This window comes from Gekko japonicus, unplaced genomic scaffold (genome assembly GCF_001447785.1).
Source record: "Gekko japonicus isolate JY-2015 unplaced genomic scaffold, Gekko_japonicus_V1.1 scaffold712, whole genome shotgun sequence".
Taxonomy (NCBI): domain Eukaryota; kingdom Metazoa; phylum Chordata; class Lepidosauria; order Squamata; family Gekkonidae; genus Gekko; species Gekko japonicus.
Window position 1 is genome coordinate 53,683 of NW_015176472.1, and position 22,340 is coordinate 76,022.

The window sequence follows — 22,340 nt, forward strand, 5'->3', positions numbered from 1 at the left end:
TCCCTCACTTGTTTTTCGTCAACACAAAATTCCCTACTTGCAATACTGTTATTGCTTTCTTCTGCTCTTGCCACAACCTTAAGTTTGAAACCAGCTTCGTATGACCTGCGTTTTTGTTTTGGTCCAGGATTAGAAGTATTGGGATCCATTTCTAACAGGATAAAAAAAAGAAGACTCTGAAAAGGAATGCCATACCATAGCGGTTTAATTCTCAAAATATACTGTACGCCCTAGTTATAGTTCTTAAAAGAGGTCAATTTACAGTAGAAACTGTATGCGATGCACCCCACGAACTAGCACACAGATGTGGGCAAGTTCTTGCCCAGTACGGCACGGAAAAGGCGCGGAGGAGGACGTCCGCCTCGGTCTCCTCTCTCTGACGTCACTGGTTGCTAGACGCCAATCAGCAGGCGATCTAGCAACCAGTGGAGGCGGGGCGGGCAGCGGCGGCTTCTAGTGTTCTGCTGAGCGGAGGAGGTCTTTTAACTCCGCTGTTATTATTGGCACGTCAGTCTCCGCTCTCCTCTCTCTTACGTCACTGGTTGCTAGACGCCAGTCGGGAGGCGATCTAGCAACCAGTTTAGGCAGGCGGGCTGCAGTGACTACAGGCTGATATCTGGCTGCGGAGCGGCGGCATTTTCTGGGGTCATTTTTTTTCTCACTCGAGTATAAGCCGAGGGGGTGCTTTTTCAGCACAAAAAATGTGCTGAAAAAGTCGGCTTATACTTGAGTATATACGGTAGGCAAACCAAGTCCTCCCTTTTTCAGTGGTCTGGTCAACAACAAAAAATTTATTCGAGGTCTTTTATTATTCCATAAAAATTTGGATATCATCGATTGCCATGTATGTAAAACTGAATTTTTAATGGTGATTGGAAGATTTTGGAATAAAAATAAAAATTTAGGAAAAAGATTAATTTTTATCAATTCAATCTTTTCCACTAAAGAAAGATTTATCTTTAACCAGGATTGTATTGAATTCTGCATAGATTTTACCACAGGTATATAATTGTAGTCATACAGTTTCTGCAAGTCTATGGGAATTTGTATACCCAGGTGTCTCCAAGAACTTATAACCCAACTAAAAGGAAAAAGACTAGTAATCTCTTGCTTTTCTTCCTCTTTTAAAAAAATTGGGTATAGCTCAGTTTTGGTATAATTGATAGTAAATCCTGATATTATTGTAAATTTCTTTAATTGGTCCACTATCTGTGCCAATGAGTTTATGGGATCACTAAAATATAAAACTGTGTCATCTGCAAACAAACTTATTTTATGCTCTACAGAATCCACCACAATTCCCTGTATTAATTTATTATTTCTTATAGCATGAGCAAAGGGCTCCAATGAAAGGGCAAACAAAATGGGAGAAAGTGGGCAACCCTGCCTTGTGCCCCTGGTTATCTGTATCTCATCTGAATTATGACCATTTATACTAAGTTTAGCTTTAGGAGCCTTATACAGAGAATCTATTGAACGAATAAAATTAGGACCAAATCCCATATATACTAAAATTTCCTGTAAATATTTTATTTCCAATTTATCAAATGCCTTTTCGGCGTCTAACGCCAAAATTGCAGCATTAATCTTTTTAAATCTACAATAATGAATTATATTTAATGATTTTCTAATATTATCTAATAAAGAACGTCCTGGAATAAAACCTGCTTGATCTTTATTTATATACTCAGGGAGCACTGTATTTAACCTTGAGGCTAATATCATTGAAAAATTTTTAAAATCGTGATTAAGGATTGAAATTGGGCAGTATGATTCCGGTTTAGTTTTATCTTTTCCTTCTTTGGGTAAAACTATTATTTTGGCTTCCCTCCACGTATTAGGCATATTACCTGTTTCCATAATATTATTACAGGTGTTAGTTAAGTGAGTTAAGATTTGTGGCTTATATTTTTTATAAAATTCTATGGGGAATCCATCCAATCCCGGGGCTTTATTGTTTTTTATCCTTGCAATAGCATTTACTACATCTTTTTCTGTTATTGGTTGTTCAATAAATTCCAAATGGGTTTCTGACAGCCTTTTATCAAATTGTATTGTTTTAAGATATCTTTGTATATCTTCCTTTACCGGTTGTTGAGATGTATACAAATTTTGGTAAAAGTTCCTAAATACCTCTGTAATTTCTTTAGTAGAGTTTACCCTTTTCCCCGTAGATGTCTTAATGGAATAAACCAAATTTGAGGTTTGTTGTTTTTGTACTCTAAACTTAAGTCTCTGAAAAGATTTTGGCCTTTTTGTTACATATTTTTGTTTAAGGTACATCAAATTTTTTTGTACTACCGAGGTCTCTAAAGTATCTAATTTTTTTCTTTCTAAATTTAGTTTTCTCAGTAATTTCTTTCCTCCATATTTCATATGTTTTATTTCCAATTGTTTAATGTTTTCTTTTATTTCTTTTACTAAATGTTCCCTTTCTTTTTTATAGGAGGAGGCCATAGAAATAAGTTTTCCACGGAGTACGGCTTTAAAGGCGTCCCACAAAATTTCTTGTGAAACTTCTCCATTACTATTTAGTTCAAAATATTCTATAATTTCCTTTGAAATGGAATCTGTAAAACGAGGATTTTGCAACAACAATTTATTCATTGTCCATAATGGGGTTCTTGTTTCATTATCAAAGTTTTCAATCTTTGTAGATATCCAAGCATGATCTGAAACTATTCTACTACCTATATCTGCACACTTAACCTTGTTTAATAAAGTTTTTGTCACCAAAATGTAGTCTATCCTTGAATATGTCTTATGAACATCTGAAAAAAAGGTATATTCCCTTTCCCCTGGATGTAGCACCCGCCAAACATCTATCAAATTAGATTTCTCCAATACATTCCCCAAGCCTGTTCTATTTAAAATTTTTTGCCTTTCTTTAGAGTTGTTAAATGTCTTATCTACTTTAGGATTATCGATTGTATTTAAATCTGCTCCTATGATTACTTCCCCCTGTTGAAAGGCAATTAGTTGATCTAAAGTGTTTTGAATAAAAACCAGTTGTTCTACATTAGGAGAATAGATTGAAGCCAATGTTAATGGTTTTCCATTTAATTTGCCCTTAACAAAAATAAATCTTCCCTTAGTGTCACATTTTGTGTCTTCTACTTGAAATGGAGTATTTTTTGAAATTAAAATTGCCACACCTCTTGCTTTGGAAGAACCCAATGACTGATATGATTGATTAAACCAAGAAGTTGCCAATACCTTATAGTCTTTTGTTTTTAAATGAGTTTCCTGTAGGAATACTATGTTTGGTTTTTCTTTTACAATGATATTAGTAAGTCTCCGCCTTTTTACTGGATTTTTCATTCCTCTACAGTTCCATGAAACTAACTTGCAATCAGCCATTTAGATGGTATAATATTGTTAACCCACCACATCAAACTAAAAAACTACTAAATAACAATATAACACTTAACACTTACAAAAATTGAACCAACAATCGCCTAATCTATAGGCTAAGTTAACAGAATTTCTGCCTCAATCTGCAGAAAAAGCAGGAAAAGATCAAACTCTTCCTGGTCTGTTAAACTATCTATTTCCTATTAATAAAATGTTAAATACTAGAATTTTGTCAATCCCTTCCCCCCCCCCGGCCACTTTTCCCTTCTCCTAGTTCTATAACAACTAATAATAAATAAAACACCATATTCACAGTTTGTCCACTTTCAAAGATGTCATTTCTTTGTATCTGCTACTCCAGTAGTTGTTGCCAGCATTTTTTCTTGATTTATTTGCTATAAATCATACTCAAAACAATAAGACATATTAATATATATTATAATATTGATTTATCAAGTTTCTAACTTTTTAAAGGTGAAATTAAATTTCAACACTTTAATAATATATCTAAATCCCTACTTAACCACCAACTTCCCTTAAGATGAATTTTAGGCCCAATGATATAGGTCTTTTTTTTTTTTAATTGCATTATATACTTTTTAAATAATAATCAATATATTTTAAATTTTCAAATGAAATATCTTTTGTGCACCATAATAATAAGTCATATACTATATTTCTTTAAATAAATCAGGTTTTAAGCACCAAAATAAATCAGGTTTTAAGCACCAAAGTAAATCAGGTTTTAAACATCATAATAAAATAAAAGATGTTTTAAGCACCTTATTAATAATACCTATTAATTGTAAAATGTAAAATGAAGTTGGTTTAAAAAACACCATATTTTTCAATACCTTAACCTGGTATTTTATATCTTCTCACACCATAATATTACTTCTGTTTTCTACCTCCAAAAATATATCATAACTTTAAATCCATGTATTTTACTTATTAACACCATTTTTATGTCTCAAAAATATCAAAAGAAATTGGTTTTAAGCACCTTAATGAAATAGAGCAGGTTTTAAGCACCGGATTAATAATACATAATAATCATAACGTAAAATAGGTTTAAAATACCATTATCCTTATCAATTTCTATATTCCTATAACTATTTTTAACAGTTAACCATTCATAATGCCATATAACACAATATAAAGTCTAGCAGCAACGTGCTGCGTTCTTAAATTCTAAAATACATTCCTCTATTCTTTTTAAATGCCATCAAAAAAGTTCCAGGTACAAAACATTATATAAAATCTAACAGCAACGTGTTGCCATCTTGAAATTTAAACTGTAATGTCTCTGTTCTTTCTTCTTGTAAAAGCCATCCATAAAGTTCCAAACAAGTAGCATATTATTAAGTCTGGCAGCAACATACAGCATCCATAAGTTCTAAACTGCACTTCTCCAGACTCTGTAAATGCCAGCTTTAAATTTCCAAACTCATAAACAAAACAAGCTGTTCAATTTAGAATTCAGCCATCTTCCTCGTCCTGTGTCCCGAAGGCAGGATGCGCTTCTATTTCGGCTCTTTCTTCTGGAGTTACCTTTACATGAAGAACCTTCATAAGTGTGAGGCCCGTTTTTAAATCCGATGCTTGCAATAATGATCCGTCTTTATATACAGTTATGTTAGAGGATGCACTCCACCTGAAACGAATTTTGGCTTGTAATAATTTGGAAGTAAAAACTTTCAAGAGCTTCCTTTTTTCTAGCGCTTCTGGAGGAAGATCCAGAAGCACCAAGATTTTCTTTCCTCTGAATAGTAAAGAGTCATTTTTCCTCACTTCTTTAAGTAACTTTTCTCTGAATGCAGCATGCACAAACTGAACTAAAATGTCTCTAGGACGATTTTGGCGGGCCGTTGCTAACGGCCCCAGCCTCTGAGCTTTAGCAATCGCTGGGCTCGAACCTTCCTCCAAGTTCATTGTTTTTATCAGCCACCCGGCTATAAAAGATGATAAATCACCCACTTTGTTTTCTGCTTCCTCTTCTATCCCCCTCGGTTTTACGTTAAATTATCTCCATTTATGTTCAAGGGAGTTCAATTTGATTTGTAGCATGTTTTCAGATCTTTTTAAAGAGTTTAAGTCTACCTGCATAATTTCCGTTGCTTCTAGCGCCGATTCCGCTGCTTTGCAGGCTGCACCAAGCCCTTCAGTGAGTTCATCCAGTTTAGCCTGAACGGGCTGCAAAAGTTCCGTCATAGACTCCTTGAAGTAACGCTGGATGTCTGCTTTGAGTTCAAGGAGATCTTTTTTTTGAAGAGGTTCTTCTCTAACGTCGTTCGAGCCGTTCGAGCTACTGTCGTCCGTCATTTTGGAGGGTTTATCTGCCGGTGTCGTCTGAGAAGAATCCTTTTGAAAATAGGTGGCTACCGACTCTGATTCTTTGCCAAGCGATTTACCTTTATTTCCTCTCAGTTTTCCCATTACTTTGTTGTTCGTTTTCCGTTTTTCAATAAGGTTTTGAGGCCAGGGGGGAAGGGATCGATCGGGAGCAGTTAAATCATGCGTCCGCCATGTTGCGACGCTCGACTCCGCCCCCTATTGGATTTCTATCCACATTCAGATTGTTCAAAAAGGTTTCTCCCCTGTGTGGGTTCTTTGATGCTGTTGAAGATTGCAATTCTGACTGAATCTCTTCCCACATGGAATTCACTGCCACAGGAGGTGGTGGCGAATACAAGCATGGACGGCTTCAAAGGGGAATTAGATAAGCATATGGAGCAGAGGTCCATCAGTGGCTATTAGCCACAAGGTACAGATAGGGGCTCTGGGGCAAGTGATGCTCTGTCTTCTTGGTGCTTGGGGGGGGGGGTCAACAGTGGGAGGGCTTCTAATGTCCTGGCCCCACTGGTGGACCTCCTGATGGCACCTGGTATTTTTGGCCACTGTGTGACAGAGTGTTGGACTGGATGGCCCTTTGGCCTGATCCAACATTGGCATCTCTTATGTTCTTATCCGAGCATTCAAAAAGTTGCTCCCTAGATGCTGCTGAAAAAGTAAACTCCTACTGAATTTATTTCCACAGTCTGATCATTCAGAAGGTGTCTCACCTATGTCGATTCTTTGATGTTGTTGAAGACGGTTACACTGACTAATTTTTTTCCCATGCTCTGAGCATGCAAAACATTTCTCCCCTGTGTGGGTTCTTAGATGCTGTTGAAGATGGCCACTGACGGAATCACTTGCTGCACACTGAACATTCAAACGGTTTCTCACCTGTGTGGGCTCTTTGATGCTGCTGAAGAGTGACTCTCGCACAGAATTTCTTTTCACACTCTGAGCATTCAAAAGGTTTCTCCCTAGTGTGGGTTCTTAGATGGTTCTGAAGAGGACCATTCTGACTAAATCTCTTCCCACACTCTGAGCATTCAAAAGGTTTCTTCCCTGTGTGGAATTTTTGATGCTGTTGAAGCCTGCGACTCTGACTGAGTCTCTTTCCACTCTGTGAGCAATCAAAAGGTTTCTCTCTTCTGTGGATTCTTAGATGCATTTGAAGATTGCTATTCTGACTGAATCTCTTTCCACATACTGAGCATTCAAAAGGTTTCTCCCCTGTGTGGTTTCTCAAGATGCTGTTGAAGATTGTCACTTCGACTGAATCTCTTTCCACACTCTGAGCATTCAAAAGGTTTCTCCCCTGTGTGGGTTCTTAGATGGTTCTGAAGATGACCATTCTGACTGAATCTCTTTCCACACTCTGAGCATTCAAAAGGTTTCTCCCCAGTGTGGATTCTTTGATGCTGTTGAAGACTGCCATTCTGACTGAATCTCTTTCCACACACTGAGCATTCAAAAGGTTTCTCCCCTGTGTGGGTTCTTAGATGTTTTTGAAGATTGCCATTGTGACTGAATCTCTTTCCACACTCTGAGCATCCAAAAGGTTTCTCCCCTGTGTGGGTTCTTATATGTTTTTGAAGATTGCCATTGTGACTGAATCTCTTTCCACACTCTGAGCATTCAAAAGCTTTCTCCCCTGTGTGGGTTCTTAGATGGTTCTGAAGATGACCATTCTGACTGAATCTCTTTCCACACTCTGAGCATTCAAAAGGTTTCTCCACAGTGTGGATTCTTTGATGCTGTTGAAGATTGGAATTCTGACTAAATCTCTTCCCACACTCTGAGCATTCAAAAAACTTCTTTGTGGTGTGTATTCTTTGGTGTACAAGAAGCTGTGGTCTGTATCTGAAGTACTTTCCACAATAACAGCATTTACATGCCTTCATTATAACTTGGTTTGGAAAACATACATTATCCTTTCCTCCATCAGATAACATCATTTCTCTTTCTGAGCAGAACAATGGCTTCACTCCTGAATGAGTCCATTGGTGATGACTGTGGACTGGAATTTCTTGGAAGCCACCTCCTTGGCTTCCTTCCTGCCTCTGTGGTTCATCTCTCTTCCTGAAATTTCCTTCAGCCTCTTCAGTCATGCCTTTTTCCAAAGAGAGCCCCTGGAATTCCCCACCTGACTCCTCGACATCTCCTGCTAGAATAAAGAGGGAGATCCAATCACCACTTAAACAAGAAGCCATGCCACCAATCAGGAACTCTGATTAATGAGTGTGCATTTTGTCTCCAGAGCCGCTGGTCACAACCTTTCCCTGGCCAGCCGTCCTATAGAGCTATTTTTATATTCTGACTATCCCTCTCCTCTCCCAAACTCCCCAAATATACTTTAAGGACAAAGGTGGCAAAGATAGTTTCCTCTGCCCTTCATATTTGTCTTGCCATGGAGGTCTTGTGATGATCAAATTAAAAAAGTGATTGTGATTTCTGTACAGAGTGTTTCCTTCCAGGTGTGATGAGAGAGAAGCTTGTCTTCAGACTCCAGTAACACATGTCTGCTAGGGTAGGAGGAGAAGTCAAAACCTCACCAAGTGAACCCCACAGTTCTAAGGGAACCTCCATGGGCTTTGGACGGGAAGCCAGTTGTTGGGGGGGAGGCCCGGAGACATGCAACTGACCACAGTAGGAAAGGGTTGAAGGACCTTTGAATCATCCAGCAAAGCAGTTCTTGAGTGAATATCTCACCTTTCTCTGGAATATCCAGTACGTAAGGATACTGCAGGCTCTAAAGGGGCTAAAAGAGCTACAACTGAGCTCATCCCCAGGAAGAATTCCCAAGATGTCAGGCCCACAAAAGCATCCCTCTCTCCTTACCCAGAAGGCTTTATAATTCTACCTAACCATGAGTTGCTAAGAAGTGAAGCAGGAATCTGCCATGGCTATTCTTAGCTCATTACCTTGACATAATGATGAAGCAAACTCACTCACAGCGGGCTCACTCGGGAAGGAAATATTCTGTTGAGACCCTCTTGAGAAACTCTGCAGCCCTCCATCTGCCTCTACTGCAGTCTCTTGTACAACCAAGTCTTCTTTAGGAAAGAGAGAGAGAAAAGAGGAGGAAGAGTGAAACAAGGCCTTTGTATGTCTATGTAAATTAAACGGTTCCTTGAAAAGACAGAGGAGACCCCCTCACTTCTGCAGGAGTATACCGCATACCCTGCAGCTGTGGACAGGTTTACATTGGGACCACACAGCATAGCATCCAGACAAGAATAAAATAACATGAAAGACACTGCAGACTTGGCCAACCTAAAAAATCAGCAGTGGCTGAACATAGCCTAACTCAAACAGGACACAGTATCTTATTCCAAGATACTGAAAGGCTGGATAACACATCCAATTACCATGTCCGATTACACAGGGAAGCCATTGAAATTCATAAACATAAACACAATTTCAACTGGAAAGAAGAGAGTTTAAAAATAAATAGGGCATGGTTTCCTGTCCTGAAAAACACAAAATGCTCTACATCTTACAACAGCACTACAGATAAGATAAGAATTTCAATAGTCAATCCATATGCAAAAGAACCTCCTCAGGAAAGCTCCCCCATTAGCATGTCACAGCCTGGAAAACTCCTATAAGATAATGACTCAGCCCTACCCCACCTTCCGGAGTAGATATAAATTACCTGCCTACCATTTTTCGTCTCACCTTGACGCAGAGAGTACTCCATCTTTCTGTGTTATACCTCTGAGGATCCCAGTCACAGCTGCTGGCAAAACATCAGGTACTACAATGCCAAGACCACAGCCATACAAGCCCAGAAAACTTACAACTCCTTGAAAACTTTGGTCTTTGCAAAAATCTTTGGTTCAGGTGCAAAGGTGGCCTAGAAAGTGTTCCCAGAAACCATTAAAGACAGGGAACAAGCTGACCTTGCTATATTAGATAAGATGCAGATGGATGTATGGAGGTTCTGCCTTGCACCAGCTACCAATTAACATTCCATGCCATTGAGGTCTATCTATGGGTTTCTCCTGTGGGAATGGGGTGGAACAATCTGCAGTTAAGTTTTGTATCTTTCCCTCTGATCAAGTCACCCCATAGATCATGTGCCCAGCAACGCTTACGTCACCCCTAAGGGTTCTGATTGGTTCAACAGGCCTGGAGCCAACTAGAGACCCTCACCCATAAAACAGTTAGTTGCTTCTATCTTCTAGCTCTCGGCTTTTGGTGTGATAATGACTGTGCACCATGCAGCCATTTTGCTTGCTTGCTTGCGAGGGCCATACAGCTTGCTGGCCCAGGCTAACACTGGAAAAAGAGAGCTGCTTTGATGCTGAGACCTTCAGCCTGAGATGGATGAACATCTGGTAACCTGGGACCTTGTTTTACTGAATTAGCTAGTGTCATGACCCCAGAGGGGTCTTTTGGTTCCGCCGCCACCATCCTGGACTTTCGGGTCCCTTGGGAGTCCCAGGGTATCTCCCAAGCCTTGCTGTCCGAGCACTATGGACGTGAATGACCCAGGCAAACACCCAAAATACATTAAGCGGAACAGGTTTTATTGTGGGAATGACTGGGGCAACGTGCTGCAACTGGGTAACAGGGGGAAGGAAAACCAAAAGAAAATAAACTTAACTCAGATGCCTCACTGTGGGTCGACTACCAGGCCCTAGCCTGCCTAACTCTCTCTGGATTTTCCCCTTCTCCCAGCCCGGCCTGTCCCTCAGAGAGTCTCTTTCCACCATCAACCATCAGCCAGCAACTCCGTAAACTGTCTTCTCTCAGACTTCATTCCCAACCGACTCCAACGGTCTCTTTAGAATCCTCTCTGACTCTCCCAATGCCTTCTGGGAGTTGTAGGCCTAGCCACCTCCTACTGCCACCCAGGCCTCTTAGGCTGGCTAGGCCGTGCTGGCACAGGCCGGATCATGACAGCTAGTAACTTAACTTTTAAGATTTATTATTTTCCCTCACAGTCTCGTCATCTTTTAAACTACTTTTTTTTGCACCTTAATAAAATAATTATATTTTACTTGTTGTGGTTTTTGCCTTCGTTGACCTCAAATCTAATTCCAGTGTCTTTTTTTTTTTTTTAAATTCCAGTGTCTTGACCCAGTGACCACCTACTAGGTAACTGTTTAGTGTTTGGAAACTCATTCTGCAGGCCTGCCCTGCAGGGTTGACTTTCTTGTTAATTTCCCTGAAAGGCTGGGAGACTCGCCCGTTTGCTCCCGAGCTGTTGGGATAGACTTTGACAGGCTGGTGGTGGCCTATCGTCTTAAAATGAGGGCGGCCTCACTCTGTTTTTTTTGTAACTTTGTCTCTTGCAACCCTTTCACCCAAAAGTCTTTAGCCGGGGCTTGGTTGAAGACTTTTGACAGGTTCCACCTCAGGCTGTGACACCCACCCTGGCTCTCATGCTGGCTACAACCCTGGCAGTCAAAACTTCTCTAAATAGAAATGAAAGAACTTGTACCTCTATAGCTTGCATACAGAGCAATTGTTTCTAGGTGATTCTTGAGAAAGATTGCAAAATGGTCTGGTTACTGGTGCTCTGTTGAAAATCTACGCTTGTGATTGTCACTTACTTTTCCCTTCTTTGAAGGATGGTAGCTGAATTTGGAAATTTACTACTGTGAACACTATACACTCATCCCTTTCTTGTGCAGTGCTTGATTAATCATTACCACAAAGCTGAATACTAGTAATTATTATCAGACAACATTGTATATTCCTTTACTGAATTTCTAGTGAACTACTTGAATACATATATATATATAAGTTTTATTACTGTTTGAAGTCTACTTTACAGTACTTTTCCTGTTGTTTGCCTGCCTGGTCAGTTACTGTGGTCTGTTTCTGTTTTGCTAATGGCTACAACATTGGGGACAGTTGTCCCTGGACCAGCCATGTGGGTTGGGTTGCTCCACCACACTATGCTTTTTTTTTTTGAGCCCCCGGAGGGTTATCAAACTACAAAAACTATCACAGAAAAAAAGGGAGGAGAACTATATTTACGGGATAAAGTAAAGAAAACCCACTACTACCTAAAAACCCAAGAGAGGAGATCCTCAGTAGCTTCATTACATCAAGTCTTCACTTCATTTAGATCAATATAAACTGAGTCAAACATTTAAGTACTTTTCTTTTTCCTAAACTCTTAAAATTTAACTGCCTAAGAACAGTACCCCCCAATCATCCCCGAACATAGTTCTCAAAGGCACAATTCACAGTCCTTCAGCCTTTACTTCTCTTTTCCTTGTCTCTTTCGCAGCTTATAAGGACTTTTGGGGGCAGCTGCCCCCTGCTCTGCCAGAGAGTCCTCTCCAGAAGAACCCGAGTACAGCTCGCCACTAGACTTGCTGTCCTCTTCTTTTTCCCCGTCCTCTGATCTTCCCAGCTAAACCCTTAAGAATTCTTGCGGTTTCAAAACAGAGTCTATCTTTTCTTTTTTGTCCTTAATCTTGAAGGTAACGCATTCTGGAAATAGCCATTTGTATCCAGTTGAGTTTGTTTGAAGAAAAAGCAGAAGTTCTTTGTATTTCTTTCTCTGTTGTCTCACTTCAGATGGAATATCTTTTAGCATTCTGATAGTGTCTTCCCCCACTTTCAGGGGTACTCCAGAAACCGCTTTCAGGATTGCATCCCTCACATGCCTCACATGCCTTACAACAATTTCTCCAGGCAGATTATTTTTCTTTATGTAGCCTGAATATGATCGATAGACCACATCCATGTTGCTCAGCAATGCTTCTGCCTTCATTTCGGTCGCTGGAGCTAACAGCTCACACTTCCTTCACCTTGTCCGCATATTGTTTCGTTATTTGCAACATATTGTTTATCTGCTTTTGTTGGGCAGTAATACTTTGTGTTACTGTAGACATCTGTTCCTTGAAGTTATTCAGCTGTTCCAACAGAGGGCGCATGTACTCTGCTACAGACTTAGCCATCTCACTGGTAACTTCCGGTTTCAGGCTCTCTGCTCCTTTAGCTTTCAAAAGATTTTCTCTGTCCTTCTTCCCCGCCATCTTTATCGATTGTTTACTTTTGCAAATGTTTTAAAAGTCTTTGAATGTGCGCTTGACCGCTTAAATTTGCTTTGGTAAGTACTTCTCGGCAGTTTTATTTGCGTTTTCTTCCGCTCCCCCCAATCGCTCAAAAGTTCATGCGCATGGGAGGCGTCCCTCCCCCCGCTCGCCTTTTTGCCGTTCAGTGGGGTGGGGTGGGGAGCTATCTTTTTTCCTTTGAAATCGCTTTAGCAATGACTCACATTCATAATTGGTCGTTCAACCTCGCTTCAAACTTCATTTCTGCCGCTTGATCTCCTGCACTTGCCCCGGTTCAGGGTCACTAGTTCCATTCGGTCTCACAGCACAGAGAACCGTCGGAACGAAGAGGCACCTCAATTCTCTGGCATTCCGCCATCAAAGAAGCGACCTCTTAGAAGTTCCATGGCCAGGGGGGGTAAGTGAGCCTGCGCACCTGCGCACCCCCTCCTTCGGCTGGAGCGCAGCTTCACCCCTGGGAGGTCCGGGAGGTGAGTCTGCTAGCGCGCCGCCATAAACCGGAAGCCACAGTATGCTGTATGCTGCTTTCATTGCCACCTCAGTTCCTGCAGTCCCCCAGAGGGGGTGAGTACAGGGCCAAGCCTCACAATGACACACTTCTGTTCAATATTTTGATTCACGCATCATTCCAATGGCAGCAATTCGCACCTTTGCCACCGATGAAAGGTCCTTACCCAGAGAGACCACACTCCCAACATTGTCCAGCATGACTTCCACGTAGAGAGATCTTTGGCCCGGATCTAGCAGGGCCCACTCAGCCTCGGTGAAATACACGGCCACGTCCTCAACGGAAACTGGAGACTGAAAGAAAAAGCAGATTTCCTCATCACAGATCATGCCAGGCAAGACTGCACTCTGGAAAGGGGCATTTTGGGCAGGGATAAAGGGAGTGGCGTTCAGAGCCTCTCTTGCTTAGACATCTTAGAAGCCACTGCAGGAACAAAAGTCCCCTGAGGAAGAAGGGGGGACTCGGGCTGTCACTGGCTCATCTCCCCTACCTGGACGGCGGGGGCAGCAGCCGTTTCCACTCCTCCCCGGGGATGAGCGCTTGACACCATCTCTTCACTTCCTGTGTGGGAGAGAACATTGGAACAAAGGGTGTTAGCCTAGACCTCATCCTTTGTTTGCTTGCTTGGATCCTGCTTCATGCATACCTGTTCCCAGGGCTGTGAAACCTTGCCCTGTGTACACTCAACAAAATGTGTAATAAAGTTTACTACAGTTGAGGGAAAGGTGGAAGAGAAGCACCAGGTTTCTATGAGCCATGGGGGGGGGGGGGTATAAGACTGCCAACCCATTTCAGACTTTTGCAACACTTGAAACATATTCTGTGAACCCCAGAGCTTAGAACTGTGATGGCATCCCTGCTCAATCAGACCAAAGGCTCAGGAACACAGTTCTCCTGCCGGGGGTGGGGGTGGGGCTCCCACAAGCCCTTGAGTCTGGGCTTCTGAGAGAAGGGTGGCAGAAATGACGCCAAAATAACATCTGTCCAAAAACCCAAACATGACATCAGCACACCTGAAAACTTCAGGGTAATATCAAGCAGAGTTCCCTCTAAGCTGTGGAGTCTTGTGAGTAAGAATCGTACTTTGTGAGCTGCTGGCATTTAAAGTTGTGAGCGAGCAATCTGACTCCTGCATCAATGAGTTTGCTCTGGAGCCATCCTTTCTGAGCTAAGACAAAAATGTGTGAGCTGGAGGCCAAAAAACTGTGAGCTAACTCACACTAACTCAGCTTAGAGGGAACACTGATATCAAGGGGTTTCTAGAGTGTATGCTGATGCTCTGATTTCCAGCAGGATGAAACATCACTGTGACATCATATCCACCCCTTGCCCGCCAATGTTCCCTTTAAGCTGTGGAGTCTTGTGAGCAAAAATTCTACTTTGTGAGCTGCTGGCATTAAAGTTGTGAGCGAGCGATTTGGCTCCTGCGTCAATTAGTTTGCTCTGGAGCCATCCTTCCTGAGCTAAAACAAAAATGTGTGAGCCAGAGGCTAAAAAACTGTGAGCTAGCTCACACTAACTCAGCTTAGAGGGAACAGTGCTTGCCCCTCCTCCAAAGTTCCCAGGAATGACCAGAAGGTGCGTGAGATAGGAATATTTCAGTTAACACGTGGAATTCACTGCCACAGGGAGTGGTGGTGACTGTAAGCACAGACAGCTTCAAAGGGGACTGGATAAACATCTGGAGCAGAGGTCCATCAGTGGCTATTAGCCACAAGATCTAGATGGAACTCTATGTCTGGGGTAATGATGCTCTGTAGGCCTGTTGCTTAGGGTAAGAACATAAGAGAAGCCAATGTTGGATCAGGCCAAAGGGTGCCACAGTGGGAGGGCTTTTCGAGTTCTGGCTCCATTGGTGGACCTCCTGATGGCACCTGGGTTTTGGATTGGATGTGTTGGACTGAATGTGCCATTGGTCTCATCCAGCATGGTTTCTCTTATGTTCTAATATTCTAATGAGAATGGAATTGCCGTCCATGAATATGTCTAATTCCCCCTTCAAGTGAGTGGCCACAATTTCATCCTATGGCATCAAGTCCCAGAAGTTCACTATCTGTTGTGTACAGAAGTATTTCCTTTTCTGCTGTCCTAAACCTTCTATCCAACAACTTCACAATGTGCCCAAATCTGGGCACAAGGCACCCTTACCACATGAGAGGGCATCTTGGGCCAGCACCCACTGCTCTTCCTCCAAAGGAGTTCCCTCCTCCTCCGCAGAGAACTTTGCTTCCATCTTCACAGACGGTCCCCTCCTCTGAAACAGCAGTGAGAGAGACGAGCAAGAGGAGAAATGCTAAAGGCCAAGGAGACGAATCTTTCCCCATTCCCATCCTCACCCCTGCATCGATCAACAGAGCTGGTTCAACCAAAGCGGCAAGAATCAGGGTTGGATTTGCTATCAAGCCAGATCAAGTGTCTGAAGGATTACATATCAGGCAGGGAGGCCTTAGGCTAAGGTCGAAGATCACAGGTTGACTGGACTGCATGAAGCTCCCTCACCTGCTCTGCCTGCCTCTTCTCCTCTGCCTGACTCAGGAGGAAACCTTCGGCCAGGGCCACCGCCTGGGAACTGGTCTCCGGCCTGCATCCTCTGACCCAGCACTGCATTTCCTTGGGCAGGACAGCCAGGAATTGCTCCAGGATCACCAGGTCCAGGATCTGCTTCTTGGTGTTCTTCTCTGGCTTCAGCCAGTGGTTGCAAAGTAGATGGAGCTGGCTGCAAACCTCTCGGGGCCCAGCAGCCTCATGGTAGCAGAACTGCCGGAAGAGCTGGTGGTGTTCATCTGAGATCCCAGTGTCTTGATGCGAGATCTCCAGCACAGCTCTTTCCCAGGATTCCACAGCAGTCCCCGCCTGGATGGGGTGGGGGTCCTTTCTCAATCTCTTGCCAATTCCTGGTCCTTCTGGGTCCTGGTCTTCCATCTCCTTCCCCTTCTATTGGGTCACCTCCAACTGCAAAAAGATGCCTCTATTTACTTGGTATAAAGAGGGAGAGGGAAATATATCAAAAAGGCAGAAAGAAACCTAAAGAGGATGCTGCTACATCATTGACCCTGGTAAAGACACACCCAGGATTGCCCTGCTGGATCACAAGGAGTGTCCACATTGTGCTATATTAACTATTGTAGACTGGTATTAAGTATTGTAGACATCTAGTCAGTAGGCCTGAAGTCTCCAGGTCCTGATGGCATACACCCAAGTGTTCTTAAGGATGTGAGATAGTTAACCTACTAACCCATATATGTAACCTATCACTAAATTCAGCCACTCTGCCACAGGACTGGAGAGTAGTAAACATTACACTAATTTTTAAATCCAGAGAGGAACCAGGAAATTACAGGCTCATCAGCCTAACATCTGTCCCAGGCACATTAGAGGAAACTGTAATCAAAGGTAGAATTAATAGTTTGGCACATAGAAGGACAAAGCCTGCTGAGGGAAAATCAGCATGGCTTCTGCAAAGGGAAGTCCTGCCACACCAGTAATAGACAAAGAGAATTTTTTCCCCTTTCCCAAAATACTAGAACTTGAGGACATCCGATGAAGCTGATAAAAGGAAATACTTCTGTACTCAGAGTGATTACAATGTGGAATTCGCTGCCAGAGGATGTAGTCATATCCACCAGAATAAACAGCTTTCAAAGAAGAAGAAGAGATTGGATTTATACCCCGCCCTTCACTACCCAAAGGTGTCTCAGAGCGGCTTACAAACTCCTTTCCCTTCCCCTCCCCACAACAGACACCCTGTGAGGTAGGTGGGGCTGAGAGAGCTCTTGACAGAAACTGCTCTTTTTTCAAGAACAGCTCTTGTCAGAACTACGGCTTACCCAAGGTCATCCAGCCAGGTGCAAGTGGAGGAGCGGGGAATCAAACCCGGTTCTCCCAGATTAGAGTCCGCGCACTTAACCACTACACCAAACTGGCTCTACATCAAACCACTACACCAAACTGGCTCAAAGGGGGCTACATAGATTCATGGAAGATACGTCTATCAATGGTTAAGAACATAAGAGACGCCAATGTTGGATCAGGCCAAAGGCCCATCCAGTCCAACACTCTGTGTCACACAGTGGCCAGAAATACCAGGTGCCATCAGGAGGTCCACCAGTGGGGCCAGGACATTAGAAGCCCTCTAAGCATGGAAGACGGACAAGCATGGACGGCTTCAAAAGGGAATTAGATAAGCATATGGAGCAGAGGTCCATCAGAGGCTATTAGCCACAAGGTATAGATAGGGGCTCTGGGGCAAGTGATGCTCTGTCATCTTGGTGCTTGGGGGGGGTCAACAGTGGGAGGGCTTCTAATGTCCTGGCCCCACTGCTGGACCTCCTGATGGCACTGGTATTTCTGGCCACTGTGGGATACAGAGTGTTGGACTGGATGGGCCTTTGGCCTGATCCAACATTGGCATCTCTTATGTTCTTATGTTCTTATGTACCAGAAGTGTGGTCATCCAGCCACACCCAACTTTCGCTTCTTATTCTGTTTACCTTGTTTGTTGTCAAAACACAGGGGGGGGTTTGTAGCAGGAACTCCTTTGCATGTTAGGCCACACACCCCTAATGTAGCCAATCCACATGGTGACTGAAGGGAAGCCTCTGACTCCCAGAGCCAGGAGGCAACCTCAGGGGAAGGCCTCGGTCCCTATGCCCTGTTGTTGGCTGTCCAGAGGAACTGGCTGGCCACTGTGTGAGACAGCATGCTGGACTCCACTGGTCTGATCCAGCAGGGCTCTTCTTATGTTCTTACTCTAGGGGTCCTGTCGGTGAGCCCATGATCTTCATAGTGATGTGTTTATCCCTCCTGGCCTTCTGGATGTGGGCAAGCTGATATCAGGGGGCCTGGCTCTCTGCTTATCACGGGAAAATTGCCTTGTGCTGTGAGTGGTGGGCATTGGTGGTGTTTCTATTGACACCATTGGGGTTGCTAGGCTCTCCGCACCTTGGCAACTGATTTTTTTTTTAATTCCCTCTCCTCTGCTGCGGGGCCACTAACAGCCCCAGCCCCACACTGGCACTGCGTCAGGATCATACCATAGGGCTGTGGTTGTTTCCCATTCAGGTAGGAGTTACCCCCCACACACCTATGCAATGATCTTTTTCACTTATAGACCAAATTAAGAGTCTTCATCTCCCCACCCCCCAGAACTAAAATCACAAGCAACAGAACTCCAGTTTCATACATTTTTTCTTATACTTAAAAGGTTATCCCCCCCCTCACCCAACCCTAGTTACATAGCAGAGCAAAACATGCCTAATAAGGTTGCCAGCCTCCAGGTGGGGCCTGGAAATCTCCTAAAGTTACAACTGATCATCAGAGTACAGAAATCAGTTGGGGGGGGGGGGTGCCTGCTTTGGAGGGTAGGCTCTATAGTATTAGACTCCACTGAGCTCCCTCCCCAGGCCCCACCCACCCCCAAATGTCCAGGAATTTGCCTTCCAGGAGTTGACAACCCTACTGATTGCGGCTTCTTTTTTGCAGAACTGAAATGACCAGCAACTGAACGCCGGTTTCATACATTAAATTTTCTAGTACTTAAAACACTGATTATCCCCACTCCTCCCCACATCCGTTTACATAGTGGAGCAAAATCGATGCTGACAGCAGCATTCCTCTTTTCCAAGGCCTAGTACCGTATCTCCACCCAGAGCTTACTTGCAAGTAAACCTTATGCTGTTGTGGATCTGAAGCGCTTCCTCTCTCTTAGCAATTCAGAAGCAATACCCCCCCCCCCGCGGAAGAGCCTTTCTTTTCCTAGGGCCCCTCCTTGCTCGGCCTCTCTGGCAAACGGCTTTGTCGCTTTAACCCTTTCAGTGCCCGACACAAATTAAAATGTTTCTAATCCTATTTCCAAACCCCAGACAAGCCAGGCTGCCGCCAGCGATGCCCTCTGGCGCACGTAGACCTGCTTTCGATCGCTTCGGGTGACCTTGCTTGAGTTCGAGTAATTTTCTCTTCAACTAACTCAAATGGCAGTAGATCCACGTGGGTCGCCTCTTGCGTCTCCAGTGGCCCCTTTAAGACCAAATAAGTTTTAGTCTGGGTACAAGCTTTCGCGTGGACTCAAACTTTGTTCACATGGCATTTGTTGATCCTGATGTACATAGGACCATCTGTCGTGGTTCCTATTATTTATAGATTGCCATTTTGTGTTAAAATAATCCATTTGAAAGAACTTTTCACTAGAACTGCAAACTTTTATGACTGTTGTTGAGCTGGGGAAGGAGGTACAGAAGAGATTTGAAAGAACTTTTCACTAGAACTGCACATTTTTATGACTGTTGTTGAGCTGGGGAAGGTACAGAAGTGAAGTGAATCAGACTCAGGCAGCTCTTAACCAAGGGATTTCAACTTTATTAACAAGGCTCCAACACAAAAATACCAAGTGATTTCAACTTTATTAACAAGAAGGATTCAACACAAAACTCCATAGGCGCCTGAGCTCCTTTTAAACATCCTGGGCTAGGAAGGCCACGCCCAGTGAAAAGGTAAGAACCAATCATATTTACAGGATAACAACCAATAGAATTTGTTCCCTTCAAGTATTCTGCTTTGCTTGGATTGGTCTACTGTTGGGAGCAGCCAATGGGAATGTGCAGTCCAGGTTACCATCGTCTCTATGAGCCTCAGACGGAAGCTCAGCATTCAAGTCCCTAGTCCAATACATAACCAGAAGAGATCCAGCAAGATGATTAAGGGGGTTGGAGCACCTTTCCTATGAAGAAAAGCTGGAGGCTCTAGGACTTTTCATTGTAGAAAAAAAGGTGGCAAAGGGGGAACATGATAGAGCAGGGGTGTCCAAACTAGTGTGACTTGGGATCCACATGCAGCCCTTTCACACCTATTGTGCGGCTCCTGGCAGGGCGGCTGGGGAAGCTAAATTTTAGGTATTGAAGGCAGGAGACAGTGGTCAAAAGGCTTTATTCAAGCATTGCCCAGCTCAGGACTGCTCTGCAAAGAGCGACACTCAAACTTATATGATTTCATAACAGAACTATATACAAAGGTTACCAGATTCAGGAGGTCTGATTGGACGTAAGCAGAGCCTCAGGATAGGACATTCTGTATGGCTTTAGGACCAATAGGCAGCCTTGATTAGGGAGCCAATCCCAACAGAGAGAACCAGAATACTGCAGTTTAAACATAACACAGACATAGCACTAAATATCATTAGCAAACAAATATCATTGGACAAATAAATATCATTGTCAATATCTGCTTTTACCGCTTTTGTTATTATTTTTGGCAGTCTCATTTAATGTTAATAAAAAGCAAATTTACATATTTCCCAGTTAAAAAGTGTAATATTTGTTTATGTCTTGCCGCTCTCAAACATCTGACGTTTATTCTTTGCGGCGTTAAGCAAGTTTGGCCACCCCTGTGATAGACCAGAGAGGTTTATAAAGTTATGGTTGGGCATTAGGGTCAGGTTGCACCCCTTCAGCACCCACTTTTAGCAAGGCTTGTTTCAGAAGAGAGAGGAAAGGAGGGTCCCTCTCCTGGCCTGCCTGTCCCTGGAGCAATGCTCCCTCTAAGCTGTGGAGTCTTGCGAGCAAAACTCCTACTCTGTGAGCTACTGGCATTAAAGTTGTGAGCGAGAGATTTGGCTCCTGCATCAATTAGTTTGCTCTGGAGCCCTCCTTCCTGAGCTAAGGCAAAAATGTGTGAGCCGGAGGCTAAAAACCGGTGAGCTAGCTCACACTAACTCAGCTTGGAGGGAACACTGCCCTGGAGTTCTTTCTGTAGGTGTGGCAGGTTTCCTGGCCCCCGGGGCTGATGGGAGAAGTTTTCAGCTTCCTGCCCCTTCCCTCCTGCCTCTCTCTCTAAAGAGCTGCAAACTCGGTCTCCGTGGGTTTGTGTCCTTCCCTGCCCTTTCACAGAGACAGTCCCAAGGGCCTGTTGGCTGCAGACCCAGTGCTGTGGGTTGCCAACCTCCAGGTGGTCAAACCCAAAACCAAAGAGCGGCACAGAAGAAGTATGCAAAACAAAGGAAATAATCTGTGCTCAACAATAAACCACCACAAGTCTTAAACAATTGTATCAGAATGTAATAAGGATATAATAAAGAGGACACAGTCCAGTGTAATACAAATATAACAAAATCAAATATAGCAAGGCGTGTTTTACATATGATAGCACATAGATATATGTCCTGTGGTATGTAAAAAGTGCAAATGCTTATTGAATTTTTTTTTTAAAAAAGGAAGTAAGGGAAGCCCATGTTCCAAATCGCCACCATGAGTAGGCAGTTTTTCAGTGTGTTGCTTTTTTGCACTTTGGCTTGAGATTGGCAGCAACGTTGTGCAGGGAGGCAACTTGTTGGTGACATTGTTCCCTTTGGAGCAGAAGACTTAGAGTTCTATCTCTGTGAAGAAGCCTTTGGCAAAATGCAAACAGCAAGGGGGAAAAGACTAGTGTCACAGGAGTCCCAAATGCGGCTTGTTATCAGCTAGCTTGTGCATAAAGGATAATATTGGAGGAATCCACCAGGCTCCAGTGAATCCTTGAACTCCTGTGGGCCTATTAAAACTGGGAGGCTGTGCTCCACATTATTGGAGTTTCTGGTGTATGAGTTGATAAAGTTTAAATATATCTATGTCCTGTGGTACTGTGAGACAGAAACTCCGTCACGGGTTGTGCCTTCCCAGCCCAATTTGAGAAAGCACTCGGCACAATCCTGTAGGGTAGAATCCAGGCTAAAGAACTTTATTAATAAAGGAGGGAAAATATAGGTGCAACAAGGTTTTGAATCCTCGAATACCCACAGCCCTAAGGTTACAATGGGAGACATAAAGTTTTATACCCCCTATGACAGTTAGAAATAAATCATCATTATTGGTTCCATCAAACTTTGCCATATATCCGTCACACCATTCTGATTGGGCCCGAACCTGTGGGTTGGATTTTCACAGGCAAAAATGTACCTCCTACAGCTAAACAATGGGCCTTCTTCTTCCCAGGCTGTGAAATTCCAAAAAGTATCTAATGTAACAGATATGAGTACATCATGCAGTCTGTTCTCCATCTAACACAAGCTAACTGACATCAGGGACATACGCAGTCACAGCTAGCTATCACAAGCAAGGTCATGAGCAATCCGTTAC

General features: G+C 43.3%; 1 pseudogene; it reads right to left on the reverse strand.

The window, feature by feature from the left end:
* The window catches only part of LOC107123812, a 62,344-nt pseudogene extending 46,186 nt beyond the window's left edge, over nucleotides 1–16,158 (reverse strand).
* Between the last annotated feature and the right edge of the window lie 6,182 nt (nucleotides 16,159–22,340).